The sequence below is a fragment of the Corvus brachyrhynchos genome, unplaced genomic scaffold (genome assembly GCF_000691975.1).
Source record: "Corvus brachyrhynchos isolate BGI_N302 unplaced genomic scaffold, ASM69197v1 scaffold60, whole genome shotgun sequence".
Classification (NCBI taxonomy): Eukaryota; Metazoa; Chordata; class Aves; order Passeriformes; family Corvidae; genus Corvus; species Corvus brachyrhynchos.
Window position 1 is genome coordinate 5,788,240 of NW_008236767.1, and position 25,564 is coordinate 5,813,803.

The window sequence follows — 25,564 nt, forward strand, 5'->3', positions numbered from 1 at the left end:
CGCAGCTGCTGGGACAGGTGGAGCTGGGCAGCTGGAGCCGGGCAGGCACCACCAGGCTGCAGCTGCTCCAGCTCAGCACCACCTCCCCGGAAAACAAACCGGGCTCTTCCCTGCTGGCAGTGAGGGAGGCCGGGTAGCTGGGAGGGAGCCGAGGCCTGGCCTTAGCTGTCCTCTCAGCCCTGCTGAGGCTCAGCAGAGACGGAGGGAGCCAACTGCTCCGGAGAGGAGCAGAGAGCACCGCCCGGGTGTGCTGGGGGGAAAACTACACGGTCCTTGCAAATGCCCCAGCGTGGTCCTGGAAAAAAGCGAGAAGGAAGGAGAGCCTGTGTTTTCCTCAATGCATGGAAGGACAGGAGAAGCAGGGAGAGGAAGAACGGGAAGTGCCTCTTTAATGTCTGCATTTTAAGAAATCCTCAGACTGAGATCTTCATTTGGAATGTGTACACAGAATATGTCTTTGTCTAAGTCTTTTCCTCCCTCCTCCCCATAACTTTTCCCTTGTCTTTAGCAGAGGAGAGAAGTACTGGCACACCAAGATGGAAATCTGCTTCCTTTCAACCCTGAAGAATGACAGGCTAAACTATGCTACCTTCTTTAAACGAGCAGTTTTGTAAGACCACCTTTATTCCCTTAAATTTCATAAGGAAACACTAACTTCTTTTAAAGATACCCAGTGACAGAAAAGGCGTTTCTTTAAGGACTCTTCTGATTTCAGATTTCTCTCAAACTCATTCCCACTCGTGGGATGAAGCCTGGAGACATCAGTTCCATGAGTGGGAAAATGCACAGGTCTTCAAAGTATCAGCTTAATTTTATTTTCGTCTCATAATCGACAATCTAGTTCACTAATTCTAGTTCATAAGGAACAGTTATTTGGAGACCTGGGAGCAATAATTTTCTTCAATAAAAGTAAATGAAGACCAGTTCCACAGACTTCAATTAAGCCACCAATGTAATCAAAAGGAGGGTCTGATTCACATCAAAGCTGTGACATATCTGTGGATTGAAAGATTTTTTTTTCAATATAACCTCTAATCAGAATCTGGTAATACAATTAATTTTGCTCTTCTGTTAATGAACACACTGGTCTTCAATGAATATTGGCCTGAATGTAGAATGAAATTTTGTTTAAGTCTAATCTCTCCTGACAAATGTAGTTCAGGGGGAAGAAAAGAAATCCAACCTGATCTACACTTACACAGGCTACTTGCATACCACACAGGCACCTGCATGAGACCCACCACACAGAGCTAAGAGCACAGCAGTCACAGCCCTCACTGCGTGGCCAGAGCAATTAGAGCCCCAATGGGGTACAAGGGGTCCAGCCCCTCTGGCCCCCTGCAAAATCCACACCTAGCCTGAGACAGGGCAGGCAGGATTAGTGGAAAGGGCAAGGGAACAGCCTCCACAGGCTGCTGCACAGGACTGGGGCTGCTTTGACCATGCTGGGTCCAGAGCTCAGCAGCAAGTGGACTCTGTGCCCAGACAGTGACAATGGAAGCAGTGACGGCAGGAAAGACAGGGAAGGAGGATGAGCTGCCACAGGGAGGGAGAGTGGACAGAACCAGGATGGGGCTATGGGGCGAGGGAGGCTCAGGGAGTGCTGCATAGGTGTTGGGAATGTCTAAGGACATGAGCATAGGGGTGAACTGGTAACACTGGGGTGGGTGGGAAGGAACTGAATGCGCATCAGGCTGGGGAGATGCAGGATATTAGGCCATGCAGGAGGGTGCTCTGCAGAGTCTGAGGTGATGTCAGAAGCAGCGTTTGTTGTGAAACAGCCTATTAAGCTTAACTGTTAAATTAACATCTGACAACTCCTCACTCCTTTTCTCAGTGCAAAATCACACCTCAGGCTGGAGGCCATCCTATATTCAGGCCAATATAACATTACTGTTACCTTCCGAAAACTTCAGGTAACCTAGCTGCTATACCAGTCAGAACATTCACAGGGACGAAGAATTTGGGTTTTGTTCCTCTATGATCAAACTAATTAAGCTGACTTTGAACTGTGTTTAAGTGTCCTTAAAAATGCATCATTAGAATAAATATAGTGTGGATCCAATCTCAATTTTATTAAAAAACACATGTGCACTATTATCTCAGTACCATTTCTCAATAGGTGAGGCAATTAAGAACGTCTGTATTGATCTCTGAATAGCAAATAACCACTTTTTTTCCTTTTTTGGGTGTGGATATATAGACTGAGCAATGGAGATAAAACTTAAAAAAACCACTGATCCTCAAATATTAAATTTTCCAAAGACCAGCTGAAAGAATTTTATGAGTAATATTGCCTGCTTGTGTCTCAACATATTATCACTTAAAATCCACATTCTTACTGGTGCTTTCACAACTGCAGGATGAATGATTATATGCAGTATCAAATATAACACATTACACAAAAGCTTATATATAATACTATTTTTAAAGAAGCATATACTTAAAGCAGGATTAAAGCAGCCTCTGTTCAATGCACACCTGATGTTTGCCCACTAAAGTCCTCAGATTTTGGTCTTAACCAGTTCCGCTGACTCTTCTTGGAGGAAACCAGAATCCAGTACTTCCCATTTTTACTGGTCTGAAAAACAAAAGGAACAATGGACTAGACTCCAGCGAAACCAGGACATTCATAAAGGCTGTGATGCGGCAAGACCAGGGATTGGAAAGAATCGGAAAGGAGAAGTTAAAAGGAACAGATCCAACCCATGCACAGAACATTATATACTGTTAATTTTAAACTGTAGGAATCATTCTTGCGTTATCAGTAGCAATTATGCACTTCAATTTGCAGTATACTTACATAATTTCAACTAATGCTATGCTGGACAGTGACACATAAAGAGATAAAATTAGACAAAAGCAAAGGAATTTTCATAAAGTTAAAAAAAAAATCCACAGACCACAGATAATTTAGAAGTAACAGCAAAACATGTGAAATTCTGGGCCCAGACTTGAGTTTCTTACTCAGAAAAGGACTGAATAAGAGAAGATTCTGGATTAGGCCCAACTTTACTAGAACCTAATGCCTTCATTCTGCTTAATTATACAGGAAATAGCAGCTTAAAAGGTGACCTGCAAAGGAAAATAAAATTAATTTTAAAAAAATAATAAAACCTCTTAATGATGAACATGCTACAGGTAAACCCCAAAAGAGGGCACGTCTAGGTATGCCTGAGCAAACTGAGAGGGCTTTTTTGGAATTTCCCTTGTATCTCCCTTTCCCCTGCCATCATCCTTTTGTAAATTTGCAGCAGGTCTTCCTTTTCTTGCTAGAAGGCCTCCTGGATGACACGGGTATACAGAGAAAATATGTTCAGTGCCTCACTGTAATGGGGAGGTTTATCCTGTCCAATTCTTTCAGATGTGTAAGGGCAAAGCCCTATACAGTGCACATACCCCACAGCAGGCTGAAGCTATTTGGCAGGAGCCCTCTAGCAATGTAACGTTTCCCCACACACAAACCATTTTCCCTTCTGGCTTCCCATTCATTCCAGAAACCATTCTTCCTTTTGATACCAAGTTCAGGTCTGCACAGCCCCAGCACGGTCTGTTGGTGAGCATGAATGTGAGCAAACAGGTGTCCCTGAACACCTATAAATGTCAGAAGTGCTTCAGAGCAACTGACTGAAGCTCTCTGATGGCTGAGGAACATTTATGTGGGGCTTTGTACATACAGGCAGGAGGCAGAAACAGCTCCAGTACCCAAAGAAAAAGTTCTGTTTTCAACTAATGAGCACAACCGTCACCTCCACTTTTTGAGGTCCCCAAATCACCTTAAGGGAGAAAATGCTGATGACTCCTTACCTCCTCTCCCAGCAAGACCCTTATAAATCAGTTACCCTGCAATGCCCATCTCAACATCTTCCAGTATCACAGAGGAAAGGAAGAGCTTCATTCCCCAGATGTTTCTACTAATGTAGTTCACAGTAAGTAGACAATATGTAAGACAGACACACAGATATAATGGACTAAGTCCTCATGGACTTAGCTCCTTCACTATTCATATTTACAGACTATTTCCTGCTTGGGAAAAAAAACCCCAACAAATCCTGCCTAAAATATTATAAAGTCCACTCAGTGGCATTTAACATTTTATCTTAAATGTTTATAGTCCTGAATGCTCACCACGTATCTAAAGTTGCTCTAGCAAAAAGCAGATGCCCTCAGAGACAGGCCACTAGAGACATGGAGAGACTATTGAATTGGGGGAAAACAAAGCAACTGGAACAAGTATATAAATAAGATAAATATGAGATGTAGCTAAAATGCTGAGGAGAATGGAGGAGGACAGTCAGGTACTCTTATTCATTCATTACCTTACCAATACAGCAAAATCACAATTCAGTGGATACAGGAGAGGGCAATGCTACACCTACTTAGTGGGATCTCAATTTCTACAGGGCCATTATTATATAAAAAACTCAACAACATACATACAAAAGGGGCTCTGTTTGTATGAATAATGAAAATATTTACTACATTCGACAGGATTAAGTGGAAAGATAAAATAATTCCTATGCTTTGCAACAATAAACACGCCATTGGATAAAAGACTTGTCCTTATGCGCAGAATACAAAAGTTGTCCATGATAATGCTGATTTCTAGACCACCTTTCTCAGAAGCTTTTGGTGCTAGAAGATCCCTGAGGCAGAATACTGGACAAAGATGTACTGTTCTCCTTGTAACTGCTTATAGTCATAGTGTTATTAAGCTTTTCACCTAGATGAGGTAGGAAGAATTTTTAATGAGTAACAACGTTCAAATTATTCTCCACATGAAGCAGAGAAGCATCACACTGCAAAATGCACTGTCACATGCATGTGCCCAAAGCCCAGTTGGGTAGCAGTAACAAAATATTACTTCCCTAATTTGTCAGAATTCTTAGAATTCTTACAATTTACCAGATCTTCCAGAATTTGTGAGGCACGAATTTTGCTAACTCTCCGAACACCCTGATAATTCAGGTTAGATAATATTTGAATTTCAACCATAAAAAAGGGAGGAAAAAAGAAGTGCCCCAAAACCCTCATATGGAAGATAAATAATATAAAATATAAATATAAAATAATCTATTCCTTTTTAATATTAAAAAAGAGTAACACTTTTTTTTTAATTCACAGTTCCTATTTAAAAATCCGAGAAAATAGTTACACTTAAAAATATTTTAAAACATTTGATATCTCAACTAAAAGGATAATGAAGACAATACAGAAATATAACCAATAATCCTCCTCCTAACTTGCATTTCATACTTAAGAGGGTTCAAGCACAGTAAAGGAAAACAAGTTTCATGGTTATTTTCTTTCAAAATAAAAGAGCAAGAATGAGAACACAGTACTGAGAACACAGTATTTGTCATTTTGCCTTTTATATAAAACAGCAAATCTAGCTTCAATTCCCAAAATCAATCAGTTTGAAACCAAAGGAAGGGTCCTAGAAATATGAGAATCATAATAATGGTAGCACTCAATAAGGAGTTAATAGCATTAGAGCCATCATGGTTTTAAAATATTTCTTTAAGGAAACAAAATGAAAAGCAGTTACTTACCCTATGGAAACTGTGATTCTTTAAGAAGTGCTCTCTGCACAGATCCCAGGTGAGCACGGACTCACACGGACAGGACCAAGGCCTCTGTAGACAGTTATGTCCATCCAGGCTGTGCCTGTGAACCCTCCCAACTCTGCACAAGGCAAAGGACTCCCCAGCAGTGCCACGCTCACCATCACCCCACCTAACACGGGCAGCAGCAGTGGCAGCTCCCCCCTCTGCTCTTCACTCACACCGTGGCACAAATCCAAACGCACGCGTCACTGCCATCAACGTGCTGCTTTGGCAAGTGGCAACCTCCCTCTCCCCTGCTGCTCCCTAACCTGTGCTCCCATCTCAAGGGTTTAGGTGCAGATGTGAATTGAGCTGGCAAGGTTTGCTGTGGCTCATGAAAGGGAGCAGGGTCACGGGAGAGAAACACATGGGCAAGAGTTGATATCCAGTTGGAAGTGTGATGAGAGGTTTGGAAAGCTGAAACACAGACTGGCATCCTAGTGGAGGAAGAAAGAGGATGAACAAGTATAGCTCAAGGAAGCAAGGAGCTGCCACTCAGGGTGGTAATGGAGCAAACTAATTTCAGGATGCACCAGTCTAACCTCTCCCAGGTTTGCCAACAGTAAAGACTCATTCAGAGTGAAGGACAACAGATGATTTTTGGTGCCTCTATTGCAAATGTACCTGGAAGAGCCACCATTACCGTAGCAGAAGTAATGATTTTTCCTCTTTTCTGTGACTAATAGACTGACAGGCAGTCACCTGACTAAAAAGTACTGACAAACGAAACCTGCTCTGCTGGAGCAATCTGGGATAGCTAGGGAAGCTGAGCTGGTAAAAGCATCAGCTAGAGACAGCTGATGTAGCTCAGAACAGCCAAAGGGACTGTGAGACAGCACCTCCATTTGCAGAGAGGCAGGCACTGGAACAGGTTGCCCAGAGAAGTTGTGGATGCCCCATCCCTGGAAGTGTTCAAGGCCAGGTTGGATGGGGCTTTGAGCAACCTGGTCTAGTGGACGGTGTCCCTGTCCATGGCATGATGGATGGTACTAGATGATCTTTAAAGTCCCTTCCAACCCAAACTGTTCTAGGACTCCAACTACAAACCTCACCATATCTGCCCCTTTCAGCTGGGGCTGTTAAAATAAATGGCACAAATGTTACCAGAGATCCTGAAGATGAAGGAATCTAACCCCACATTAAGGCAACTAAAGAAGGAGCACCATGTAGCCTTCTCTGGCTTTCCCTGTGCTGTGGGTTTACACACAAGCCTCTCACTAGGCAGTTCCATTTGTGGGGGAGCAGATTTAATCCTCTTGCTGTTGGAAGGGGCTGAGGGCTAAGTGGTGAAGTGCCTGCATTGCTCCAGGACAGCATGCTGAGACCTGCAGCCCTGCAAGGCTCAGACACCCTTCCTGGATCAACAAGGATCAACGTGCCTACTGCACACTTGTACGGACCTCAGAGAGAGAGCAGGAGGTCTGACCGGCTTTGTAGAAAAACGCTAGATTTTCTGCAGCAGAAGCTTCACTGCAGAGTAGCTGCAGGCAGCAGAAGATCCAGCTGCCCACCTGTGACTTTCAGAGGTCCCTCTTACAGAGAATTAACTTTCTGTAAGGGAAGATCTCAGATGGAGAAGCTGATCCCACCAATGGAAACAGTCAAGCAGGTAAGAAAAATCCATACAAAGATGTTGAAGTATTGATGATTTTAGGGGTGCCTTTCTCCAACTTGAATTAAAATCAAGTCTTCTGACTGAGGCAGGGGTCTACATCCCTGCTTGTGCTTAGCAGGCCATTTGATCTAAATTTATTTGAACAGCATGTCATTCTTTAAAAGAGACAGCTGAGAGAGCCTGCTTACCTTTGCCCATACTTAGAAAGAGAATCCTGGCTTTGGAAGGAAGCTGCTGATCCTCCCCCATTTGTCCTTGGCTGAATGGGGTTGGAGGGGGAAAGGGGCAACAAAGGTCTCTCTGTGGTTCTCCTACATCTGGAAACTCAAGCTGAGGCATTGAAGCTGGAGGACAGAAAGGAGGAAGAATGTGCATTGCTGGGGTGAGACAACCAGAAAGTGGGTTTGACCATGAAGTCTGCCTAGGTCAAGAGAGGCTCACACCTGCACTTTCACCAAGTGAAATTTAATTTTCTCTCTGCTTTTTTGTGTAATCTGGAAGAGATTTGAACAGAAAGCAACATGTACAGACACTGGGCACAACTGTCTAAAACTAAGGCACATTTATAAAAATGGCAAGGGGGACAGATCTTGGCCCCCAGAGCCCTGTCTCTGGCATTGTGGCCTTTTGTATGGCAGGCAGTGAGAGGGGAGAGCTGGCAAGTACCCTACCTGACAGCAGCTGGGAATCAGCCAGGGTTTTACAGCTCCTCTTCTCTCATAAGCTGACAGACAGATGTGAAAACACAAAGGGGTCCAACACAAAGGGCCCCAGTGGGACAAGATGGCATTGAAAGGTGGGTGAAGCCACTTCTGCATTTTCAGACAACAGTTACTGCAAATAACCATTCAAAGATGTAGGCCCTGGCCCTACTGTACAGTGGTGCTTCATGTAAAGGGAGCACACACACACATAAACTCATCACAAAAGAACAGACAGTTTTGCTGTGTGGGTTTTTAAAAAATATATACAAGGCTGTATTTATCTATCTTGAACTTCAAGACCTGCTTATAGTAGGCAGTGGAATTCAGGGAAATCTTGGTCCAAGGATTCAAGCTCTAGTGTACAGTGTAGAGGAATGGCCGAGAGAGCATGGTAGGATAGCAGTGACAGCATGCACAGGCTGCAGAAAGACATAACCAAATCCCCAAATCCAAGCATGCAGCAGGAGAACTGCCTGTGAAAGCTGTTGCAGGAAAATGGAATGATGTGGGCAAAACAGTGCAAATATCTCTCCAGTGATCTCAGGTATAAACATCAGAATGACTTGGAGATAATAACACATAAGAGTTCAACCCTCAGGGAAACAGCCTAACATCTAGAACACAATGAAATAACATAAGCACTGAAACTAAAACCAGGCAACCATTGTAGTCTGTTAGTGACAGCACATTACTAATATCTACTGTGTGCAGAATGATGATTATGCTGCAAAGAATATTATATAGAAGATAGAAAAATACAAGATTCATCAATACTAGATTTTATTTAAGCCTTTGATGTTTCATTTTTTTTTTTTTTTAAACATCCACAGAACAGAGAAACCTACTGAAACTGCAGGTGTTTGAGCAGGAAAAAATCCCAATCCTTTCAAACTAGTCTGAAATTTGGGTAGCAACAGAAATAAATGCACTAAAATTATTAAACACATTTCTTTTCCTGTGGGCAGTAAATACACAGATTTCAGTAGTAGACATGTGTTCAATATACGTATCTTTTATTAATTAATAAAGCAAGCACTTGGAGGAAAAAACCTACTAGATTCCTGTGGGGCAGTAACCATCATACAAAAATAGGTAGATATGACTATTAAGTTCAATATGTTTTTTCTCATGGTCATAACTCTTGCGATTCTGAGAGCTGTACTACAGCCATGAAATTTGGACAACCAGCTTTTTAATTTTAGACAGTAACTCATTCTTATAATATGCAACACTAGAAAGAGGATTACATAACTTTTTTTTTTCAGAATATAGAAGAAAAATTCTATCTTGCCTTTTTTTTCCCCTTAAGTTTCTGGAAAAGTAGAACATGAACTTACTAATGTTTATTTTAGCATGACCTAATAGTCTGTAATTTAAAGAAAAAAAAAATCACAATACCATCCAGCATCTCTTTGTGGGCTTTCCATGTTTCAGATTACTTAGGTCCACTTTAAGTCTTGAGAGCTCAGTTTTGGTTACTAAAGTTCCAAAGGATTCCTGGTTATATACTAAATTAAAGGAAACAACAGCTGCCTAGAGCTAACCCATCTGATGATTGTGGTTTTATGGGCTTTTTAAGAATCTCATGGCACTGCATGGATGTTTTTCTAAAACTTTGGAGAGACTGTGATACAGATAACACTGTTAGTGTAGTTACTGTTAGAATTTTTAAAACCTGCAGAAGTGTTTTCATGTGTTTTGGAATCACACCATCACCACCACCACCCCTCCTCCTCAAGAATAATCTGCATCCATTTTTAAAGTGATGATGCTTCCGTGAAAACAAGCTTTGGTTACTATTCAATCTCCATATAGGACCATGCCATTTTTATAATAAAATGCAAAAACAAATCCTGTAGATGCACATGTAAGCACAAATACACAACCTAAAGGTGCATGAGATTATACACTAAAATGGTCAGGAACTAATTGGTATTTTTAAGAAGTGTTTTCCTTTGTCACAAGATACCTTAAAATGAGTGTGGGTGTGCAGGTGAGATTAGCAGTACATCTAGGCCAGTATTCTGTCTTCAGTAATAGCCAGAAGTAAAGAACAGGTGACAGACGTGTGGTATTTCTCTGATTCTCTTCTGACCACCAACTCCTTTAATGTTGGGGACTTTCTGAACTGTCTGTGGTTTCTGTTAGAATAGCAACTTTTAGCACATCACCCTTCCAAGCAATAGTCCATGATTCTCCTGGAAACCATATAATTTTTTATAATATCTGCAACATATGTTTGACAAGTCATCCCACAGGTCTCTCCACTACTGATTTCATGGAGAACCTCTTCTTTTTGAAGGCTCTGAAACTGCCTTCTCTCCTAACTGTGCATGCTTTTATTTTGAAAGGCGGTGGTTAGTCTTCATCTTCCTTCCTCTGCAGATCTCCACAACATTGCCCTCAATTAATTCCCTTCCCAGACCAAAGTTCCAATTTACAGAAATATTCTTTAATGGAAGCCACTCCATGTAGCTCATCATCCTTACCAACCTTCTCTAAGCTTCTTCCAGTTACAATAAACCTCTGAAGGCTCCAGAAATACACACAACATTTGGGAGCAACTGGAACACACTCTTCTAATGACATTCTCAAAATTTATTCTGTACTTTTTTACTCTAATACTTGGGTTGTGTTTTAGTGACCAATGAGTTCATGATCTCACAGGATCGCCAATTACAATTCCCAAATCTTACTCCTCAATGGTAATACTCAGCTCGAACTCATATATAATATATAATGGGTATTGTTCTGCCCAGTTATCCTTCTCAGTTATCGTCATCATTTATCTACACTGATTTTTATCACCCATTTTGTTGCACAGTCCTCAGCGCTTTAATGTCCTTCCAATGTTCTCCACAGCTGGCTCTCTTCTTCACAGCAAAGTTGCTCACCCAGCTGCTCATCCCCTTACTGATATCATTCACGAACATGTTCCCAGACCTCTGTGGAACTTAACTGGGATCCTCCTTTAACTGAGAATTGTCCTCCTCCTTTGATCCTACCTCTTAAACTGTCATTTACTTGTGCAAAGACCTCCCCTCTTACATTATGGCTTCCTAGTTTCCTTTAAAAGCCTTTTTGATAAAGTCCACTTTGATTTTTGAACCAGAACATCTTTACTTCTTGCTGATGCCTCCTAAGAACTCCAGTTGCCCAAGACAGGACTTCCTTACAAAAGCTTCTTTGACTCTTCTCAAATTATCATTTCTATGCAGGTGGCTATCAATTCTATGCTTTATTATGGCATCTACCAACCAAATACAGATTTCAGATTTGCCTGGTACAGGCCTGCCTGGCCCAGCCCACCCCCAAAACCATGATTTTTCTGAACCTGAATACTTGAGTATGTACCATTTAGACAACATAATTAGGCTGCACATCACAAACAGATTGTACAGGAAGTTACAAGTTTTGCTTTTTGAGACAGTCACCTAACAAATCATAACTAAAGATGTTTTTAACAGTTTCAGCTATCATTCAAGTAAAAGGGTTTCTGGTGCTCTAGTCCTGCTAGTTAACACAAGCTCAAATAACAGGGGCAAGTTGGTGGTTGAAAAAAATCTCTATACCTCATAGAAGCTGCAAGGACTGTACCAGGACAAGGCCTTTCACAGGAGCCAGTTTCCCTTATGATGCTGCACTAGATGGTTGGGAAGATCAATTTTGGAACAAAAAGACAACTCATGAAGGACAGATATAAAGTGACTGAGAGACAGGGTAGTCTCCCCAGTACATACACCACATCTCCAGTATATGCGGCAACCATGCAGCTGTGCAAAGCCTGTAGCAGAAGCCCAGTCCTGCCCTGAATCACACTGCCTGAACAACACTGCCTGGGGGCAAAAGCTGTGACAGGGTTTAGCACTGCTTTTTTGTAACCTTGGATTTTCATATTATTTATTGGAGCTATTCCAACTAAAATGCTGATCCTGGTTGCCCTGTTTCCTCTGCCTCTTATCCCAGCTCTCAAAGAAAGGCAACAAGAAAGAAAGAATGGCCAATTTCCAAGCAGTCACTAACTTCCAATACAACCTACAGCCAAGAAACTGCTGTTCTATCTGAAAAGAAAATACTTCATAGCTTATTGTAGCTTTACAGTAAATAGAATGTGTTACACTTAGCCATGATTGCTTTTGCTACTACTGCTACAGCTGTGATGGTGGATGATGGTATCAATGACCTTATGAGCTAAACCACAAAAGCCTTGGGGAAGGATAACTGAAAATGCAGAATGTTTAGGGTAATACCAAAGCAAATCCCTCTTCAAAGCTGTAACCAGTGAGCCTTTCTGAAGCTGCACAGCACAGACACTGAATGTATTTCTGACTCTTCACGTACCAGTTTTGTCTGTGCACTGCTGTTAGCACACACCCAAACAGCTTACTCTGACTAGAGTGACTTCACAGAGTCTCCACGAGAGCACTCTTGTGAATGAGGTAAGTACATAGCTCCCCATTTGTTCCCATTTCCCATGTGGCATGCTGAGTATTCTGCTCAGAGCACTGTGATGCCGTGCAATGCGATTTGGGATGCACATCTCAATCCATAAGAATTCAGAGATTTGATGCCAGATTAGTGAACAACTAAAAGCAGTCATGCATAATTTAGAGCTACACAACTGAACTCTGCAGTGGGAGATAAGCCAGGCAGTTAGTATCCAGAATAGCCACCTGGATTACAATATTTGGATTCAAGTGACCAGCAGCAATGACTGGATCACTTTCAGGCAGCAAAGCCAGAATCTGTTAGAAGTCCACACAGATTCTATCCTGGAGCTGCACCAACAGAAAACCATTCTGGGAGCTCCTGTCAGCCTGATGAACTGTTGTAACAAGCGACATGGTTGTGGTCACTGAACAACTTTACCATTAAATCACAATGTAATCATCTTGTTATTGGCAGGACAACCAAGTCAGGAAGGCTGACAGTAGCACAAGGTTTCTCCATGTCGTGTCCAGGGACAGGCATAGGGTTCCCTGGTATTCCCTGTTCACAGAAGCAAGTTGTGAAATGCATACATGTTGCCCTACTCTGTCCCAGCTCCACCTCCCGAACACATTGGCTTAAGACTTTCTCAGTCTTGCAGGACACAGTTTACCACATTACCAACACTGGGTGATCTACGGTGAAAGACCCTGATGTCCTGAAATATAAATTCTATTCTCCACAGATAATACCTTCTCTAAGATACCAGGCCACTTACAAGTTCTCCTCTTTTTTTAAAGCAACTCTGTAGACTCTGCTTCCCTGATTTCAAGCCTACATTAAGTGATGTGAGAAAAACACATGCAAGACTTTGCCTTGAACAGCTGCAAACTGCTAGTAGGGCAGGCTTCCAGAAAGGTGGAAAGAAGATGGTGACAAAAAAGACGGAATAAAAATAGTCTTTTGACTGTATGGTATGCATCAATGTTTCATGCACATTATGGGAAAAAATCCTGGAGGGCAGATGGAAACATGAAATAGAGATGCTTTTGTGAATCCCGGAGAATGTCTTCCTCTAAAGTGCTCTCCTACAAGACGCTTGAGCTCCTTTCACGGTATGGGAAAGTAGCTCTAGCCTAGCAAAAAATTTGCAATCAAAAAGATATGTTTAATTTAATTTTATTTTTAAAAAGTTGTGAGGAGATGAGTTTTACAATAGCCGTGTCTTCAATTAATTTTTCAGACAGGTGTTTAGACAAATGGATTTATTTACTGATTTAGCTGACAGTGAATTTTTTTCACTGAAAAATAATGACCTTAAAAACAAAGCAAATCTTGCACAGAGTGCTCCTCTAGATGATATACACAAGAATCTGACTAGTCAGGAAACATTTCAGCTCAACTGATGTAGTGGTCTCAATATGAAACATCTTCTATGTTTTGCGGGGTGTTTGAGGTAAAATGCTTGACCAGTGTTTTGTTTGAACTGTTTATGTTTAGCACCTTTGTATTGCCTGTTTCTTGTCCCCTTCCAGAAATGCACAATCCATCACAATCTTCTGGGGATTCTCCAGGAAACCCTCCTTTCACCACTCTGCTGAGCTGACAATTTCAAGGTTCAGATCCACCTTTCATTTATCTTCTGAAATCTGATGGCTATCTTTTAGCTACTAATTACCCTCTTCATATGGGCTGCAGCTTTTTTATGTGCTAAGAGAAATCAGAAAAAACGAAGATGTTACTAGTCACCCTACTCATTACAAAGTCTATTTTAATACTGCTAACTAGTTTCTTCCCTCATGACCACATTTAGATTCTTTTCTCCCAGTTTCTCTTTTCACCGTGTGCCCTTCAAAACTGCAAGATGCCTTCCAAATTACTTCCACATACTACATATGCTGTTGTAGGCTTTTCTGAGACATACATAATGGGGTAAGTTGGTTGCTATTGTTTCAAAACTTGAAATGGTCAGACACTGTTGGAGAGGGAATTTGAGTATAAAGGGTTCTGCTTTTGGTTGTTTGTTAGTTTTTTGTTTGGTTTTGTTTTTAAAGAAAAAAATAATATGCATTACATATTTAACTACATACATGGGAAACTAGCTCTCCTTATGCTGAAGGATATTACTCCCTAATAAATTCCTGGGAGACTTAAGAGCCTCATTTATAAAGACAATAGGCAAACTGTGATAATGCACTGCAAGGTGCATTATCAATAATCAATAAGCTTCAACCAGGACTATTAGAGGAGCATTTCCTTAAAGGGGAAAACAAAATCAACAACCCAACGCCTCCTTTGTTTGCACTTTTTGTGCCAAACCTCCCTCTTACACACTATTTTCACTCTTCTTATGGCTTCTGAAAATTACTGTAAAATACACTGCAAAGCTAAGAAAATTCTACAGCAGCTTTTAGATCTACACAAGCTCATTCTACTACACAGAAGATTTAGAACAGCAACACAGTTCAAAATTCTTTGTGTACTTCACCCTGAGTGAAGATTGAGCACACTAACGAAAACTCCGTGACAGCACAGCTTTATATTTGAGACTGCTCTAGGATGAATAAACACTCTGAGCATGACTAAGGTCTGGAGCAGGGGGGCAGCATAACCAAAGCTGGGGAAGGCTGTGATTAGTGAGGAGGAAATGAGAGGAGATCAAATCAGCTGAGAAAGGAGGCAGAAAAGCGTGAATCATGTCTGGGACTTGGCACAGCAAAGAAATGTATCATTAAAGCTTTAAAGTAAGACTGATGAGAAGAGGACATTTCACTGAGGGGAACAAGAGCAAAGAAAAAAAAATGCAAAAGCATCAGAAAGTGTGATCAAGAGCTCTTGTGGAGTCAGGTACCGGACAAACTACAAAACATGAGTCAGCAGCACAGATGTGACAGTTGCTGACTGGGAGGAAGGCAAACCAGCACTTGCTAAGCTGAAGGATGTCGCATGGGCAGGGGTGCAGGCAGCAGCAGGAGGAAGCAGTCCCATACAACACCATCCATTCTCTGTGTCTGTGCACATCCCCGAACACATGGCTCCCTCCAGCCTTCAAACTATCTTCCCTTGCACCCAACGTGAGGAGTGAAGCTCCAGGGAGCATGGAGCTGTGCCATGGCTTCAGCTCAGCTGAGACAGGCAGCTCCTTGCAGTGTGTAACTGGGCTGGGCGGCTTCTTGCCTTCCCCACAGCCCCAGGGCCTCCAAGGCAGGGAGCAGGCAGCGTGCTCCATGGTGACATCAGCACCACGAGCAGGGTCAGCACCCTCCTGGAGATCGCCAGGCATTCCAAACAGGGCAAGGTAGGTACGGACAGAATTGCAAAGATTTGGACAGTGAAGGTAAGTGATCTGGGCAGCTAAGGTAACTTGATACTATTCCTCATTAAATGGGTCTTTTACACAGAGGGTACAGAGCACAGAGAACAAGGAGAAGGAGAATACACGGAGGTATCAGGGAGCTGATACAGTAAAGTTTCTGAGAAGTCCTTCAGTACAGCTGGACTAGTAAGTTGTAGGCAAGGCTAGCTGAGCAAGGACCAGGGAGAGGGGTAGGGGATACTGACAGTGAAGGCTGATACCCTGGGTGAAAGAGAAATGAAAGGGTGGAGGGACAGTAGCTGGAGTGCAGAAGTTTGGAGGTGCTCAGTGAGTGACAGCGCATCTGTGTGGATGAGGAGCTCAGAGAAAATAAATAAAACAGGAGTCTTATGATGTAAGTTTGAGAATGGCTAAGTCAAATGGCAAGGGAAAGGCTGCTACCTGAATGATGGAGAGATGCTCCAGAAAAAGTAGTTTAAACCCTCCTGTGAAGTTATTGTGCAATTGGGCATGCAATACTTACCGGATCAGTTTCCTCCTCCAGCCTCCACAGGATCCTGAAGCCGTTTCTTGGGTATTGTTCACAGCTGAGGAGACACAGTGCTTTGCAGCAGGCCCAGGCCCAGGAGGACACTATGGCATAGGTGAGGATACTGACTTTGTTTTTGTTGGTTTGTTTTTTTTTAACCCAGTTACCTCAGGCCTCTGTTGTGGCACTTTGCACCATCTGAGAGAAAAAAAATAATTCACTCCTGGATTTGGTGGCAATGTCACTTGCAAAGCCACAGCTCTGAGCACGTATGAGGGCACTGATCAAGAATCCTGTTGAGTTTCTTTGTCTTCTGCTATATCCTTCGTGGTCCTTTGTGCTGATTCCGAGGCCAGGTCCAGGTGTGCTTTCTCTCTTTCATTTATGTGGGTAGTGACCTGTACCTGTCCATCCCGTAACAATTCATATCCAAGTAGGCTCAGTCATATATGAACTGGAGGCCACCAGAGCCTTGACAGACTCTTCAAAACTAATTGATTATTATAACCAACTTTCTTACAACCTCAACCACAAAAAGCAGCACTCTTGCCTACCTGCCAACATGTATGGAGCATCTACCTCTACAAAAGATGATCCTGGAGTAAAGCAGGACATGGGTAATGAGCCAGGTGGGAAGAAATAAAAACTCCAGTGCATTATAAGCAATCAACCCAAAGAAACCTTGAGTGGAACCCAGCTCACCACAACAAGCATTCACTGCAGTAAGTAGTCCTTTGTGATGCAACGTTGAGAACTCAGTTCAGCATGGACACATGATGCTCTAAGAGGAACTGCATTGTGTTGAAGGCAACATCCTATTGTGGACAAAGCCATAGTGAATTGGATTTGTTAATTATTTCTCAGTAATCATCAGCCTAGACATTCTTTCTCACTTCATCCATTTTAAAGTTCACAAAGGGACAATTCTACCTATTGTCTGCTTGAGTGAATCCTATGTTTCCATGCTTAGAAAAGGAAAAGAGACGCAGAGAATGGAAAATGCAGTGAATTTTGCATGCAGTTTCTGTTTGTTAGTGAAAATTCTTTTTCAGCATATAGGAAGAATATCATAATGCAAAAAAGAAAAGAGAAAAATTCCCACAATGGGTTATTCCTCATCCTCTACCTTTAAGGGACTACTCTAATAGATAACAGAAACGCATTTGTAGTAACTGTATTCAAGCATCTTCTGTAAGCCACTAAGACACCAAAGGAATTGGTCAGGTGGATGTGTACATTTCAGATCTGCTAAATCCTCTCTCTCTAATCCCACCTCTCTCACACCCCCTGCTGCAATTTTGAGAAAAGCAGCTCATATCTAAGGCCTATCAGCTTACACGTATTTATCAGCTTCCAGTCCTTCCTTAAAGAAAGAAGCAAAACTACTTAACCAAATCCAGCCACCCTCTCTGACAAGTCTTCCCTCCTCTTGCAACAAGACCCATCCACCCCTAGTTTCTGAAGTGCAGCCCTAACCACTGTGCTCTTTCAGAGCCTCCACTGCCCATGAGAAGCTGCAGAGCCACATTCCTCCTTCCAAGGCTTCCCTGCTCTGGTAGCAAACCCCAAGGAATCACTTCAGCTCCTGGCTGCAAAAGCCTGTAGGTCACTGTGCATCGCAAACCAAGTCTTGGAGATTTCTGTTAGATGCACAGGCTGTTCTTTATTTACAAAGGCCAGGATATTAAGAAGATGCCATTACAAAAAGGAGGAGTATTTATTTACAGATATCATCAGCAATTTACAAGAAAATGAAATAAATAGGTCACATAGGAACAGCTGAAGCACTGTGTGGGTAACTGGATGTTTCAGCTATCTTAAATACAGTATTGCATCAAATACTGTAAGAGAGCGACAGATCACAAATGCCAAGTTAGTCATTTTCAGTAACAGTTCTCATGGAATTTTTTCCTTCTAAATAATCAAAACAATTGGTCATTGGTCCTTATAAGGAAAAGTGCCATACCAAACAGAATTTTATAAAATACAGCTGTTTTAACTTCACCGTTCCCTCCAGCATATCCGTAGCACCTGAATTTTGGAGCTGTATTTTTGTTCGTGTCTTTGTTGTTTCTTTCTTTAATTTTTTTTAACAAGATGACAAGATAAAGCTATTAAAACTATTGCAGTGGAGTAACTTGTTCAGAGTAACAGGTTTCATCTGTTCTTATGACAGAGACACTCAATAAAGCCACAGCATAGCAAATTTTAAACGAATAAACACCAAAACTTGTTTTTTTAACAGCAAAGTGTTAGCCTGTGAGATTAACTGCCAGAAGGTAGCATACAGTTAGACAGACAAGATTTACATAGATAACTTGATTATCCAGAATTGTAATATGGTTTCAAGAGGGCTTCCAGGACAAAATACAAATCAGCAGAGAGTTAAATAAGAGAGGAGCTTCTCCTCTGTATCTTATACCACCCCTTGAGGCATCTGACAGCACCTAATATCAAGACAAAATACAGGACTAGACAGAACAGTAGTCAGAATTCCTGTGTTGTATGAGATCTAGAGAGGATAACACTTTTGTGGACTCCAAACAGCAGCCTCCCATCTCCCCAGAGCATCTTTTGAAACACACAGCTGAGCTTGCCTCGAGTATGGCAAAGTATATGTTTTAAGACCTTGGGCACTGGGATACCCGCCAAGTCACAACAAATATGTATACATAATCTAATCTACTTAAATTCGGAGTGGAAACTCAGTGCCCTTCAGCTATACCCCTCCAGGCTACGAATAGTATGCTTGACAGACAGGATGAAGTTTCCCTGTGTAATAACTGAGTGCTTCTGGTGTCTAACCACGCCTCCCAGCTTCATCCAAACCCAAAGATCAGGGAGGGAGGAGTCATCAGCATGAAGGTGAGGAGGTTAGGAAATAGGAGCAAAATGAGATTAGGGAAGAGGAAACAGAGACAAATTATAGGTGGATTAGGACCAACACGGCTCTCTCAATCAAACAGAAGAAAGACCTCTTTTCCCTTTACTCCTCCCTTTATGTGGCAGATGACAAGTTGGTAAAAAAAATCCCCAAAACAGAGACTCCTGTGAAGAGGAGAAGGGAGACTAAAAAGTGAAACGAAGCCAAGCAGAGGCAAAGCAGCAGTGTTAATAAATTGCAAGACAATGCTGGAGAGAGGATTTTTCACATCATTGGTATGATTGCCTTTTCTTAGGAAAAAGTGGCTAGAAACAAAGCCAATTAAATCCTTTGGAGCCATTAAGGGCTTCTACTGCTAAAAGTAAAAATAACAAAACAAAAATCAAAACCGTTTAGGATACAGATGAATGTAAATACACGGGGGCATATGTTGGCAGCAAAAAGCAGTAACTGTTGTCTTCCAAAATGATGGAATATTAGTATTTTTCTTTAAAAGCAGGTGACTTTTGAGTATGAAATTTCATACTGCACTTGTTTCTATGACCTATGAACTCTCTGTTAAGAAAAGCTAAACAAATGGATAAATTTTAATAAGAGATCTTTGCATTTGGACTCTGGAAGAAAAATTTCACTAGCAGTCTTACTTTCTACCACTAACCAATCATTTATAGTATCTACTAATCCTTTAAAACACTTGTTCTAATTGCACACAATAATGGCCAGCTTTATCTGAAGCAGATCTAGTGTGTTCTATGTACTTATTTTAGCAGGTTTTTTCTTTACTTCTAACAGATAATGTTACAATTACAAATTTCAAACTGCAAATGCCCTGCTCACCAAAATCTGAGTACCAGAGGGAGAAAAGGGAGATGTGGAGACTCATGCCCATTGCATCAGTGTTTGTAACTGCCCAAATGAGCAGCCTCTAAGAAAAAAAGCAATACGTGTGAACACGAAGCATGGATTCATGACCAGTTAATGCTGGGTAGTACAGTCTGACAGCACAGCACCCACCCAAGCCTTCTATCAGTAAGAACACATGAAAAGGTAACACACAGGAACTTGGCCGTAGAAATTACATTTCTTTCCTGCCTCCTATCAATTCACAGAAATGTGCCAGAGTAAAGGAAGGTGTGCATCCCCTTCTGCAGGAAGAGCTGGAAGCTCATCTTACTAAACCACACTTGTTACACATTATCAACCATACACAATACGCTTATTTACCACCTGTAGCTTCCACCCCTTTCCCCAAACTCACCCAGTCCCGCCACCTTGCACAAGCTGCCACCATGACTAGTGCTGGGGGGAAACATCTGCTAAAGAAAAGGGTACAAAACGGTCAAAAAGAGATAGGGTTATGCAAATGAATGGCTAAGAAAGACGACTCACTACCGAAACAGGTACAATGGCCTGATGATTTCAACATGTTTCTTTCTGAAATCACTTGTTTCCTTACCAAAGCAGGGGCGTGCTTTTGGAGGAGCCTTTCCCAAATGAAAATACGAGAACTTTAATTTCTTGTTGCTATCCCGGTTGTCACCAAAGCTCTGAGGTCTGTACCCAAAAGGCTGTACTTGCCAAGATGAGGGCTGGTATTTCCCTTGAATTACACACAAACCAGCACCGTGAGGCATCAACTTTTCAAAACAAAACTCAACACAAAACAAACCCCAGAAATATCACTCAGAATATATATAGCTATGGTAAAGATAATTGCTGTTAGTTAACCTCAAGGCCTGATCCTTCATCAGATTTGATAGCTGCCTTGGCAAGCGACTTAAGCAGTTACCTTCTCATCTCTGGATCCAATCCCAAAAGCAAAGCAGCTATCTCCAGAATTAAGTAACTCCACCAAGCAAGCACCTTGTTTACTGGGTCAACCATAGGCAGAGGCAACCATGCCCAGCCAACATGCCAAACTGGCTGGACACAAGCCACCTCCTTGCTGGAAGCCAGACCACGCCATAAAAGCTGCTGAGCTTTTCAGCTTTCCATTCATGAGCAGCTCAGAGGCAGGGGTAACAGCTCTGGCATAGCATCTTGGCTAATGCTTTGGGATTGGAGGTGGACACATCTGTCCAGCTGTCATGTTGAAGACAGCACACATCAGCACTCTGTTAGTCTGCCCAGAGCTTAGTTATTTTCAGCATGCCTCCACACTGAAACAGTTCAGTGCTTCTTTTTCCTTTCCTTTCCTGTCCTTTCCTTTTTCTTTCCTTTCCTTTTTCCGTGCCAGACCAGAGACCTAAAACATTCAAGTTAACCCTAGAGAACTGAAACAGTCAAATTAACCCTACAGAAAGAATTCAAACTATTTCCATGCAGTCTAAGTCTTTGGAGTGGCTTTGTGCCAGCACAAGAGGAGGAAGAGAAGAGCCACCTCATGAACAGGGATGAGCAGTTTGGGATTCCCCCATCACTAGTCCCAGGAGCATGCACAGATTTCCTGTGGTCTCTTGGTACTAACTGTACTGAGTAGCCACTCAGAGTCAGGAATGGCAGCAATTTCAGCACCCCGCTGGACAAGAGGATTTGGCAGCAGCTCTGTCTTGCAGACCCAACATCCAAGAGGAACCAACGTGATGGAGCAGACTAATGGAGTATCATGGCACTGTGAGATGCTCTCACCTTAGCAGGGGTGAAGAAAGGTACTAAATGACCAAGTTCATATTATTACTGGCAGTGCATAGATCTCCCTGAATAAACTTGGTGCGATCTAAGTCTGCCAAACATCTACAGTCACAACAGAGAGAGCACTGGGCAACTGTTTGAACTCACTACTCCTACTAGAGTGAAAATAATGTAGAAGTTTACAGTTCTCTGCACCACAGATGACTGTCAACCACAGAGACCAACACAGGGCCTTCTGAAAGTTGAATTTAAAAAAAAAAGTCTACCACACTTATATAACCTTTCATATTGAAATACTATCTTCTGATTCAACAGGAAGCAAGGCTGAACATTCTCACAACAGCATCAAATTCAAGTACACACTTTTTGCCTCATTTCAATATTGAGAAAGGTGGAGAAAAGTTATCTGGACATACAACTAATGATGATAGCATGGCCTCCTCCTTGGAGCACATTTTCAGTGAAAGATTTAAAACATGAAGGTAAAGAGAAAGTTAAACAAAATATCACGTGATTTTTAAAAGCTGAACCATGTCAAACACCCAGCTTTTCTTCAACATTACAAATAGCCTTTATACAAAAGAAGCACAACACTTCTAGTCTCACTCAATAAGGAATCTGCTGCACTACCACCTGAGCAGTAATTTGTTGAGCTTAGAAGAGAGGAGTTAGTTCAAGAATAGTATGGCAGGAAAAGCAGCAGATCAAGAGATGACAACAGATTTCTTTCAGAAAAAGGTGGAAGGATGTTAGTTATGGACTTCTGCCAAGACTGGTCTTTAGTCTTTTTGATTCAACATTTTCATTTAGAATTTTTTTTTTTTTTGCCTTTAAGTGAGCACTACAAAAATATGCAGAAAATACGAAACTAGGAGGTAGCACAAGTACAGGGCAAACTGAAACACACAAGAAAAATGGTAACAAATCTTAAGGACAGAAACAAGACAAAAAGTAACAACAAAGAACAGAGTAACGCTCTTAGAGACTAGTGGTTTCTGCTGCAAGTGATGAACTGTTAGTTGGAAGCGGCAGAGAAGGAAAAAATTTGTGTGTAACCCTCCTATAAGCAGCTAGTAAAAGTCACTAAAGAGAGCCGGTTCAGAAGAAGGAAAATATGATTCAAAAAAGCAGCTGTATTTGCAGTACAGGAAGGGACATAAACATGCTACTACAGCAAACTACCAAGATCTTGCTGGGAACGCCGTGTATAAATCTGGTAATACGTATTCGCAAAAAATTTACCTGAGATAGCGCAACAAAACATCTGACCAAAGGAAAAAAAAACCAACTAAAGTTCTTAAGTACACCAACAAGACAGTCAGTAGAGCTGGAACAAAGAAGTGGAAGTGTTAGCTTATCAAAATAAGTTTAGGCTGGAAATTAAAAGGCTTTCTAGACAACAAAACACTGGCTTTAAGTTTACATGGAAAAAACTCCACTAGTTTGCAAGTGGCTCTATATAGGTTCACAGAGACAGACATGGTTTCTGTGACAGTGAGGCATCTGGCTCCGCCAGGGTGATTTGTTCCAGTTCTGGGTGATTTGTTCTGGTTCGGGGTCCCTGAATACTTGTTGCAACACAGTGATGGTCCTTGCAGGCCGGAGCAAAAGTCCACCAGCCCAGCACTCTTGCTCCAGTAACAGCCAGCAGCAGATCATGAGGAAGACAAGTGCATGGTATTTTGGGGAAGTATCACCACTTGTGATTGAGGGACTTAGACATCTAGAGAGATTTAATACCCCCTTTTTCCACCATTTCGGCAGCCCTCTCTTGTGCCCATGTAAGCTTTTCTACTGGCATCCCATGGCAAGGAGTGCCACAGCTTAATTTCACATTTTATTAACAACAGCTTTCTTCTAGCTTGTTCTGAGCCCATTTCCCGCTATGTCTCTTTCCTCTTAGCTAATGATTTTGCTCACCCTTTATCCCATCAATACCACTCATGTTTCCTTTATCATTCTGCCTGTGATATGATATCTCTGTTTTCAGTACTCTCCCTTTTGTAGTCTCTTATAAAGCTGAAAAGTCTAAGCCAACTTAGGCCTTCCTTGCATGGAAATTGTTCACTACTTTTTGCATTCATCACTTTGTCCTGTATCTTTGCCATGCTACGTAGCTCTTGTACAGTATTGAGGAGACACACACACCACAGATTGCTGCCTGTTTGATTTCTTTCCTTACAATTATTTCCCAATATCCAGTGAAGTACTACAGTAAGCTTGACATCTACACCAGGCAAGAAAGCATAAACTTCAATGAACAACTCAGGCGGACACATGAACTAATACAACATACCGATGAAGAAGAAACATAACTTAGAAAAGGAAGTCAAGCTCCACGAAGCAAGTGGAGCTCTCTGGAGGAATCAATACACATGCAGAAAAGGGAAATGCAAATGAACACCATGCAGCTACACCTGAACTGGCTGGAGAGACAGAAAGCTGAACAGACTGGCAGCTCTTCCAATTAAAGAGCTGGAGATGTGAAATTAAATGAAAGGACACAGGTTTGAGAAGGCAATGCACCTGCTTTTCACACATTTCTGCAGTGTGACTCCTTGCAACAGCATGTTTAGACACTTTAGAATTTACAAAAGCTCAAGAGGTCACACGAAAAAGTTATGAAAAAGTCCAGTAAAGGTTAGTAAATACAAACTCATCATGTTTAGCTCAGGTAGCCTTTGAAAAGAGGATTAATGAAGACCAGGAGAATGCTCTGGGAGTATCATCCCTACTCCTGTTAACTCTTCATGACCACTTTGGTTTTGCCAGTGCTAGAAACAGAACACCAGGTCTTAATATGCACACAAGTATAATTATTCTTACTAAAGAAAATGCAAATATTGAATTTGATCGACATTTATCAGCTTAAATAAAAGTACTGTCATTTCAGGCCTTGATCAGGCTGCAAAGCCCTGCAGTAACAGTCCTCTAGCAACCCTTGCTTTCAAAGCAGGACAATTCCTCTGTTAATTTTACACAAGAACCAACACTGCTCTCAGTACCTACAAATGTGAACTCAAATCCAGTATATTTGACTATTTGCAGAATGAGTAGGATCACATTTCACCACACTGCCAAACACTTGCCATTATATGATAAATTCCTCTATTTAAGCCAACCTACAACTTTGCCAAACTGCCATTGTTTGGGCTGAAATTTTACAAATTAGTGTCTGCTTCCTTGTTTTGTTTCTTCACTTTTTATTCATTCAAAACAGTGCATTTCAAAAACATAAAGGTTAATAGAAAAAAAAAAGTTTTGTCTGGGTCAAAAAATTCGGGTACACTTTTCCTACTTTCCTTTTCCTTTAAACACCTTCCTTTGAGATGGAGACTTGAAATTAGACAGAGATAGTGGTGTAGCTGTCATTCCTGTGAACTCTACCCAAATTCAGCCAGTATGTTAATTACTTATTCCACAATCCCATTAGTAACTCAGAAATCAATGTTTGGAGTCAGATAATTGAACCCTGTCCTAGAGGACTCAGATTCTACTAGAGATCTCTGTGTCATTTAAACTAAATGCTACAGAGAAGGTCATTAATTTTCCCAGTCCTTGGCATGTGTCTACAAGGAGTGATTTGCAGAAATACTTAGTGCCTGAAGCTGACGTGAAAGGCAGTGAAAGCTGCATTCTAAACAGATTATGAAGACAATGGTTTTGAAAAACTCCGCCTAGTAATCTCAGAACAGGTTCTTCCAAAAATTCCGCAGAAATTTGACTCTTAAAAAAACAACTAAAGAAAAAGGCCCACAAGACTAATTTACTTTATTCTTACTCTGCATTTTATCCTGTGCATGCACTGCAGGCTCCCCTCCTTTGGAATCAAGGTGCTTTACAGCATAAGT

At 41.6% G+C, this 25,564-nt stretch overlaps 1 protein-coding gene across 2 annotated transcripts in view; it reads right to left on the minus strand.

Moving 5' to 3' along the window:
* The window catches only part of PLAG1 (PLAG1 zinc finger), a 51,911-nt gene that overhangs the window by 8,395 nt on the left and 17,952 nt on the right, over positions 1-25,564 (minus strand). For both annotated transcript variants that reach the window (XM_008644936.2, XM_017727473.1), the window contains exon 2: positions 2,482-2,581. The gene's annotated coding sequence lies outside the window, so the exon portion shown is untranslated. The remainder of the gene's footprint in view (positions 1-2,481; positions 2,582-25,564) is intronic.